This window comes from Mesoplodon densirostris, chromosome 11, assembly GCF_025265405.1.
Source record: "Mesoplodon densirostris isolate mMesDen1 chromosome 11, mMesDen1 primary haplotype, whole genome shotgun sequence".
Taxonomy (NCBI): domain Eukaryota; kingdom Metazoa; phylum Chordata; class Mammalia; order Artiodactyla; family Ziphiidae; genus Mesoplodon; species Mesoplodon densirostris.
The window spans coordinates 85,726,642-85,735,959 of record NC_082671.1 but is presented as its reverse complement, the minus strand read 5'-3'; positions in this window follow the sequence as shown (position 1 = coordinate 85,735,959).

Below are 9,318 nucleotides of genomic sequence, written 5' to 3'. Positions count from 1 at the left end.
GCAGACACCCAAGATATCAGGTAAATTGTTAACTATCTGACCGTTCTTTTACAACACCAAAATTGAGTGTGATGTTAAAGCAAAACCTCTTTATTTTAAACTAGTTGTTCATAGTCCTATTTTAGATGCCCCTAAATAATCCTTCATGGGAACTTTAAAAAAGTGTGCTTTTCTTTTTTAGCTTTCGTACTATAGCAACAGAAGTCCAAACTTAGAATAACAAATCAACATGTATCAATCACCTTCATATTCCCGTCAAGGGCATATTGGGTTACCATGAAAAAGATCCTAAATCTATCTTCTTGTGACCAAGTCAGCATGGGATGAACTTTTCACACTTTAACATATTACCTGTAGCCAAGTGATATTCCTGACCTGTGTTTTCACTTATAATGCATACAGTAGAGATTTGATGGTTAAAGAAGGAGGAGATTGCTTTATACCAGTAGTTCTCAAACTGTGAGCTGAGGACTCCTGAGATACTGGGGAATTAGAGACAGCGTTCTCTAATCAGCATGTGAAACAGCACTGTCTGTGGATCACTAAATAACAAGTCTTGCATATATATGTACTTTAGGAAGTCAGGTGCCATATTGGTTTTTACTCACTCTTGTATCTTTAGTGCCTCACCTGGTGCCTGGGATATATTACGCATTCCATACATAAATAAACAAATAAAGGAAATAATGAACATGTTTTCCCTAACATATGTGTCATAAAAATACAAATTTATTTTAAAAGCATTACTAAATTCATACTTTGCCATCATGATTTTTTTATTGTAGTAAACTATTCACAACCTAAATTTACCATTTTAACCATTTTTAAGTGGATAGTTCTGTGGCATTAGTCATCACGGTTTCTTAATAGATACTAAGAGCACAAATACTAAATCCAAAAGGGGTCGTTATATCTACAAATGTTGGAAACCACTAAGATTCAATTCTCCTGATAGCAAGCCATCCCATCTTGTTTCCAGTGTCATATATCTCATCTCTTCAAGGGGTGGCATGTTTCATGATTGGGCCAATAAAAGTGTTAAAAAGTTCTTATGAGTATTGAGTTGAAATCTGTCTCCCCATATTTTCCCATTGGTCTTATTGATTCTAGTTGGAAGAAACAGAGTCAATACATTATGCTTTCTTCCAAGGAAAAGCCCTTATTAGTTGTCAGCTTTTCATTTTTTCTTTTAAAGCAACTTATTATCAAGTCGATTAAATCTAACCAAAATTCCTCCCATTGAAGTTTAAAATTAAAGACTTAAAAAAATTTTCTGCTTTCTGTCAATTCTGAGCTTTAAGAGAGATGAATAGTAATATGAAAAGTATACATAGGTTGGATAGGCTGGTCATGTCTTCCCCATACCCCAGAAACCAAGCCCCGGTGGGACAGTTCAGGCCTTTGCTTGCACAGGGGAGGCCTTATGCAAGACAGAGCCTCACTCATTCCTCTTTTTGTTAGTACTGATGAAGCACATACTAGGCTATGCTTGACCTCTTCTGCTCTTCCCCACAGCCAGCCCAGCACAGAAGAGACTAGACATTTCCCCCCCATAATCCTAGGTGTGCCAACTTTTAAAAACATCTTTGTACCCAAAGTTATCGCTGTAATTTCTTTTCCCACATGTACCCCCCATACCTTCTATTTTCCTTTTCATCAGATATTTGGGGTATATATTTTTTAAATGTTCTTTCTTTCACCTGTCTATGTTCTTCTCCTGTCATTCTGTTTTCTCTCCACTATTCTGCCTTGTGTCCTGTAGACCAGGGGTCCCCAACCCCTGGGCCACGGACCGCTACCAGTCCGTGGCCTGTTAGGAGCCAGGCCGCACAGCAGGAGGTGAGTGGCGGGCGAGCGAGCAAAGCTTCCTCTGTATTTACAGCTGCTCCCCATCGCTCGCATTACTGCCTGAGCTCCGCCTCCTGTCAGATCAGCAGTGGCATTAGATTCTCGTAGGAGTGCAAATCCTACTGTGAATTGTGCATACGAGGGATCTAGGTTATGCGCTCCTTACGAGAATCTAATGCCTGATGATCTGAGGTGGAGCTGAGGCAGTGATGCTAGCGCTGGGGAGTGGCTGCAAATATAGATTTTATCATTAGCAGAGAGGTTGGACTGCACCGAGACCATAATAAATCAACGGCTTGCAGACTCATATCGAAACCCCATCGGTGAGTGGCAAGTGAAAACAAGCTCAGGGCTCCCACTGATGCTGCATTATGGTGAGTTGTATAATGATTTCATTATATATTACAATGTAATAATAACAGAAATAAAGTGCACAGTAAATGTAATGCGCTTGAATCATCCCCAAACCATCTCCCCCCTGCCACCCCAGTCCATGGAAAAATTGTCTTCCATGAAACTGGCAGCCCTGGTGCCAAACAGGTTAGGACCGCTGCTGTAGACCACTAATTTCCTTCTGTGATTTGTTTGCCAACAGTAATCTCTTTCTGAATTATTCATCTTAATTAAGAGTGAGTGTCAGTGTTAAACCAGACTCCTGGCTTCATGTTTTGATGAAGAATTATTATACTCAGAACACAGTGGGCCTAGTGCTAGGTCATACTCCAGTGAATGCCGAAGGAAGGTTGACTATTGAGCGAAAGACAAACTAACAAAATGAGCTAGTCGGAGCTGCCAGTCCATACTTGGCTGCCTCTTGTGTTTCCCTGATTACCAGAGCCAGAATTAGCTATGAGTGGGAGACCATGCTTTCTTTTTCCAACTCCCACCTCATGTTGACTCACATGGACATTTCAAAGGATCCCCAAGTCCAAAATAATTTGCAATGAATACAAATACTTCATTTCTAATTCTGGCCTTTAATTGAGGTCTATAAAGGAATTTTGTACTTGATGGTTAAATAAAGTGTATGGGAACCAATATGTAAATTTAAGTTTTTGACTTCCTTCCAGAAGTCAGTTCCTGGACAAGATCTTGACAGTTTAGCTCCTCAGTAGTTATTTCTACAAGTGAGCCTTTGGCAAAACTTATTCGTAACATGATATGGAATCAATAGAGGCTACCTTTACCTGGTTTTCTTTCCTCCCACCTCAAAAAATCACTTATGCTCAATCAGAATTTATCAGTAGCCCTTTAATTCTTTTGGGTCTTATTCTAAATAATTACCTGAAAGAACTAGTGAAACCCAACTAACTCTAGCTATGACTTCAGAGTTGAATTTAGCTAAACCAACCCAATTGCACCATCAGTTCTAAGGGCAATATAGGCCTTCCGTAGTAATAACTGACCCATCCCCTTTTCACTAGGACAGGAAGTAATCTTGTCTTTTCCTACCAACAAGGAAAATTTCTGATTGCTCTTTAACATAAAACAGGAATTGTGTTGGTCATTATCCCATGGTGATCGTCTGAATACATATCTAATGATAGGTTTCAGAGGATTCTAGGATTGGAAGAAAGCCCTCAGGTAATATGGTCCATTTCCACAACAGTCCTTTATGTCCATGTTAAAGAGTCTAAGTCCACTCTTGGTCATTTCCTCACCATGTTAAGTGGCATTTTCTCTACAGGAGTTGCTAGTGTCAATCTCCTCTCTTAGAAAAATAAAACTTTCCTCTTATTCTCTGAAAGCATTTGGAACGTGTCTACAGTACAATATGTAGGTTTCTTATCCTTTGCATATGGAGGGAACATTATTAACCTGCCATTAAATGAGCTTATCCTTCAAATGACAGTTTCTTCAAAAACAGACATCCTGGGGGGGAGAAGAAGGATGTACTGTTACAGATAAAAGGAGACTTGAGGGCCATATCAGCCAACCGAAGTCTGTGGGCCTGGTTGAGATCCTGATCTGAGCAAAACAATTGTAAAAAGATACTTAAAAAAAAAAAAAAAAAAAAGATTTATTTATTTATTTATTTATTTATTTATGGCTGCATTGGCTCTTAGTTGCTGTGCGCGGGCTTTCTCTAGTTGCTGTGAGTGGTGGCTACTCTTTGTTGCACTGCACGGGCTTCTCATTGTGGTGGCTTCTCTTTGTTGCTGAGCATGGGGTCTACCTGCGTGGACTTCAGTAGCTGTGGTTCACGGGCTCTAGAGCGCAGGCTCAGTAGTTGTGGCGCACGGTCTTAGTTGCCCCGTGGCATGTGGGATTTTCCTGGACCAGGGCTCAAACGTGTGTCGCCTGCACTGGCAGGCGGATTCTTAACCACTGCGCCACCAGGGAAGCCCCGTAAAAAGATACTTTTGATACAACTGGGAAATTTGATCATGGAATGGGTACTAGACGATATTAAGAAATGATTGTTTTCAAAAAAAGAAATGATTGTTAGTTTTGTTAGATATGATCATTGTGTTGGGGTTATGTTTTAAAAAAAGTTATTTTCTGTTAGGGATACAAACTGAAGTATTTATAGGTGAAATGATAATATATTTTAGTTTTAAAACATTCCAGAAAAATAAGGTGATATAAGATTGAATAAATGCTCATTATTGACACTGTGTACATGGAGATTCATTAGATTACTTTCTTTAATTTTGTGTATATTTGGAAATTTCCCCAAATACAAAGTTGTTTTTTAAGGAGGGAGAAAGAGCACTTCCTTTATTTTTCCCATTAATTTGTTATTGTTATTATTCTCATAGCAGAGAAGAGATATAATTTAACCTGGGGCTTGCCTGTATCATTATTTGTAATAATGATAAAATAATCCAAAACTTAATCACTAAGTTAAATAACTACAATGGTTAGTTATTTTTATTTTTTTAGTGCTGACTACTATATTTCAGGTGCTTTATAAATATCTCATTTAATTAATAGCTCTGTAGAGTAGGTTATGTTATTCTCCTTTTGCAGTTGAGGAAACTGAGGTTCAGAGAGCTTAAATAACTAGTGTAAAGTTAATAAAGCAGCAGATGAATGAGCCTAAGGTTTGGACCCAGACCTGTCTCATTCCAAAGCCCATGTTCTTTGTACTACCATCCTACTTCTCATTCTGTTTGTAGTTTGGGGCCTTACTGACTAGAGGTAGCCAAGTCAATAGGCTAATTAACAGTGATTCTCCTAAAACATAACCCAGACTATGTCATTCCTCAGCTGAAAACCTCCCAAAGACGTTCCATCTCACATACAGTAAGTCCCCTACCTGCGAACGAGTTCTGTTCCAAGAGCACACTCGTAGGTCCAATTTGTTCCTAAGTCCAACAAAGTTAGCCTAGGTACCCAACTAACACAATCAGCTATGTAGTACTCTACTGTAATAGGTTTATAATACTTTTCACACAAATAGTACATAAAAAACACAAAAAATAAAGAAAACATTTTTAATCTTACAGTACAGTACCTTGAAAAGTACAGTAGTACAGTACAACAGCTGGCATACGGGGGCTGGCATTAAGTGAACAGGCAAGAAGAATTACTGACTGGAGGAGGGAGAGGAGGTGGGAGATGGTAGAGCTGAAGGATCACCTGCAATAGGAGACGGAGGGCAAGCTGCAATTTCACTCACACCTGCCATTCAGGGAACACACGTTCACATGTTTGAAAGTTCACAACCTGAAGATTCGTATGTCGGGGACTTACTGTAGTGACATTCAAAACATTTACAGAATCTACAGGGTCCTTAACGATCTTCCCTCCCTGCCACCCATTCCACCTCATCTCTTGGAACTCTCCCCTCTGTTTACTCTGCTGCGGTCACACTGGCATCTTCAGTGCTTTCCCCTACATGTACAGAACACCCTCCTTAGGCTCTTCACTGGACGTTCCTTCTGTCTGGAATTCTCTGTCCATGGATATCACATGGTTCACTTGCTTCTCCCTCCCTTCATTTCCTTCAGCCTTTGCTCAGAGGTCTCCTTATCAGAGAGGGTTTCCCTGACCATCTACATTGAATAGTCCCCCCACTGAAGTTTTCTCTTTTCCTCCTTAACCTTCTTCATTTTTCTTCATAGTGCTTATCCCTACCTGACATTATTATGTACGCATTTGTTTGTCAGTTTCCCCTTATTAGAATGTAAACCCAGTGGGAACAGGGACTTTGTCCATTTATTCACTGTTGTATCTCTTGCACCTAGAACAGTGCCTGGCACATGGTAGTTTCTCAATAATATTTGTTATGGGCCCCTTCAACACTGTGATCTGAGTCACCAGTGATATACATCATGCCCAGTAACCGGGCAATGTGTAGGACTGAAATGGAATCACTGATAAAGACCAGCAGCACCCTCTGATATCCTCTTGTATGATGTGGATGTTGTGGAAAGGTGAGCATTCCAGATCCATCATTTCCCAGCTGCCTGACAATGAGTAAATTTCTTAACTCTTTTTAGTCTTATTTCCTCATAGGTAAAATGAGATAATAATTATTAGATAATTACATGATTATTAGATACTCATGTAGAATACTGAGCAAGTTGTACAGTCCAAATCTTCTTTTTATGGTAAACCAGAGTTCCTCCTTCATCTCCAAAAACTTCCTTTCTTTCATAATTCCAGACAAATGATCAGGCAGCCAAGAGCTCTGAAAGGCCTTTGGCTAGAAACTGAGGATTTATTAAAGCTCATGTGCTCTCCCTCCTGTTTGAGCATGTAGATGACATGGAATAACCCCTCTGATTTATTGAATTAGCTTTTCCAGGGTTGTTTATGCTGCCAGATGATCACTTCCCATTTTGATAAAAATCACTTCATAATGGGGATTAGATGGTACAAAAATGACAGTGGTCTCTGCTGGATCTGTCACAATCTCTTTTTTTTTTAACCAAAAATCTCCAGCATGCCAAAAGTTTACAAAAAAACTTACTGTTGTTATAATTTTCCAGGACTTAATAAATTAGCCATTGTTATGACATAATCTCAAAACATTAAAAGATCCTGGCTAGGAGGTAAAAAAATAATAATTAAAAAAATGGAGCAAAAGTATAGATGCATTGGTAAAAAAATTTTTTCAAGTTTGAGTGGAAAGTAGTGTAACCGTAGGAGTGCACATTAACAAAAGCAATGAGCTAAATAACACACAAATGTCGTATTGTCTGGTTATTAATACTTGAAGGTCATGTCTTAGTTTACAATGGCGAAGGGAATTTATTAAGGGAGGATTATTTCACAGGAATCTTTTTGTCCTACAAGTTATGTGCAGGTTAAGATAATCAACAGTTCTTTTTTATTTATTTTTTCTATGAGTGGAACCATAAAGAAGAGAAGTCTCTGCAACATATACTTCTTGCTTGTTATATTATGGTGTTTGGTTCACAGGCCCTTGGGAAGAGAAGAGAAGTAAAAAGAAAAGAGAAGAGGAGAGGAGAAGAGAAGACACTCTTTGGGCATAAAGCCGGGGGTTAGTGTTCTAGTCAGTTGGCCATAGTAAGGGAGACTGAGCCTTGCGCAGGTTTCTGGGATTTAATACCTAACAGAGCAGGAAGCAAATGAGCACTGAGCCATGTGGCACCTTTTTCCTGCCATCTCTAAATAAACATAGCACAAAGGTGGGTCTGGCACACGGAACTGGGTTTCCTAGTGACTTGACCTCTGTCTTGGCATTTGGTCTATGTTTACAGTCTAAGTAACAGATATGAAGTAATGAAGCAAAGGAGGGAAGTACAAAATAATGACGGTAACATAGAGGTACTCTTTACTCGGAGCCTTTTGGAGGGTACAGGAGGGATGGAGGAGTCAGCTGTACTGCGTCTGTCTTTGGTCCATCTGTGGCCCAGGCTTTTGCTCCATTCAACAGTCCACAGTTACCCAGTATTGCACCATAGCTACTGGAGGGCAGTGAGGTCTGTGAAAAGCATGTGATATGATGACGCTTTCAGAGAAACCTGTCGGGACTAGTGATGATAGCTGGTGCCAAGAACTTTTTGGTATTGGGCATAAACAAGGTTCTCAGTAAATATTTGAAGTGAATTGACTCTGACACAGGCTCTAGTCATCGACTCCATTCCTTTACCAGTATAACCTAGGGTGTGGTAGGTCTGTGTTGGGGGAGCTAAGAAATACTCAAGGCTTGTTTTGCACATGCATCACTTTTTCATCTGGGGGTGGTATTAGGGCTGGTAGTCATGCAGGAAGGGCCAAGAACACACTCAAAGACATGAGCTAAAAGAGAGTCAGTGGGCCCATGTCCTGCCTCAGAGACCCAAACGATAAAGTCAAGCGGCAGCTTTGAGTGTGTCTGTGGTGTGTTCCTTTAGCTTCCCCGCTTTAATTATTTTTAGGGTCTTAACACAAGTTTAATTCAAAAAAGGCTTTTTGGGAAGAGCTATGAGATACTATCTATGCAAGCAATATGTATATTCAGTGGAGAAACTGCTATGAACCCCCCTTTGACAAAGGTATTGCAGTGTCCCTCTAAGAAGTGTAACCAACTCCTGAGGCAACAAGGGGCATCAGCGTGTACAAGGGCTTAGCCACTGGGGTGAGCCATGGCTGAAGGGAGCATCAGGGAGCCTGAGACTAAAGAGACTCTGGTCCCCACCAGGGAAAAGTAATTCAGTCTGCGTATCACAAACTCTCAAGTAAATCAAATAATGAAATAGCCTGAGAGCAGGGACCAAAGTTAAAGCTGTTTTTTGAAGATGCCTGAATTAATGTGAGCCCGGGAAGCTCTGAGTGGCTCTGTCATCAGGTGGGCAGCATAGTTACTCTTGGCCTTATTTGCAGGGCGAAGAATGAAGGAAGAGGCAGAGACCACAAGATGATTTTGTGGCAGGGAGGTACAACTAGAACCCAGGAGTGGTGAAACCTGAGAGAGTTTCACGTGTTATTGGAAATTGCCCAGTGAGCACCACAGCCAGAGGAAGTACTGTTGAGTTTAGGGAAAAAAATTTTTACTAAATGGCAGTGACCAAGCAGTTAGCAGTTTCCAGCTTTGCCAAATTCAACCCTTTGTTAACAGTGTGAACCAGAATTAAAGCAGAATACAGCCAGCCCTCCCTATCTGCGGTTTCTGCAGCCACAGATTCAACCGAGCAAGGATCAAAAATATTTGAAAAATAAATTCCAGAAAGCTTCAAAAAGCAAAACTTGAATTTGCCGTAAACTGGCAACTGTCTATATAGCATTTACATTGTATTTACAACGACTTACATAGCATTTACATTGTATTAGGTATATAAGTAATCTAGAGATGATTTAAAGTATACAGGAGGGGCTTCCCTGGTGGCGCAGTGGTTGAGAGTCCGCCTGCCGATGCAGGGGACGTGGGTTCGTGCCCCGGTCCGGGAGGATCCCACATGCCGCGGAGCGGCTGGGCCCGTGAGACATGGCCGATAGGCCTGCGCGTCCGGAGCCTGTGGTCCGCAACGGGAGAGGCCACAACAGTGAGAGGCCCGCGTACCACAAAAAATTAAA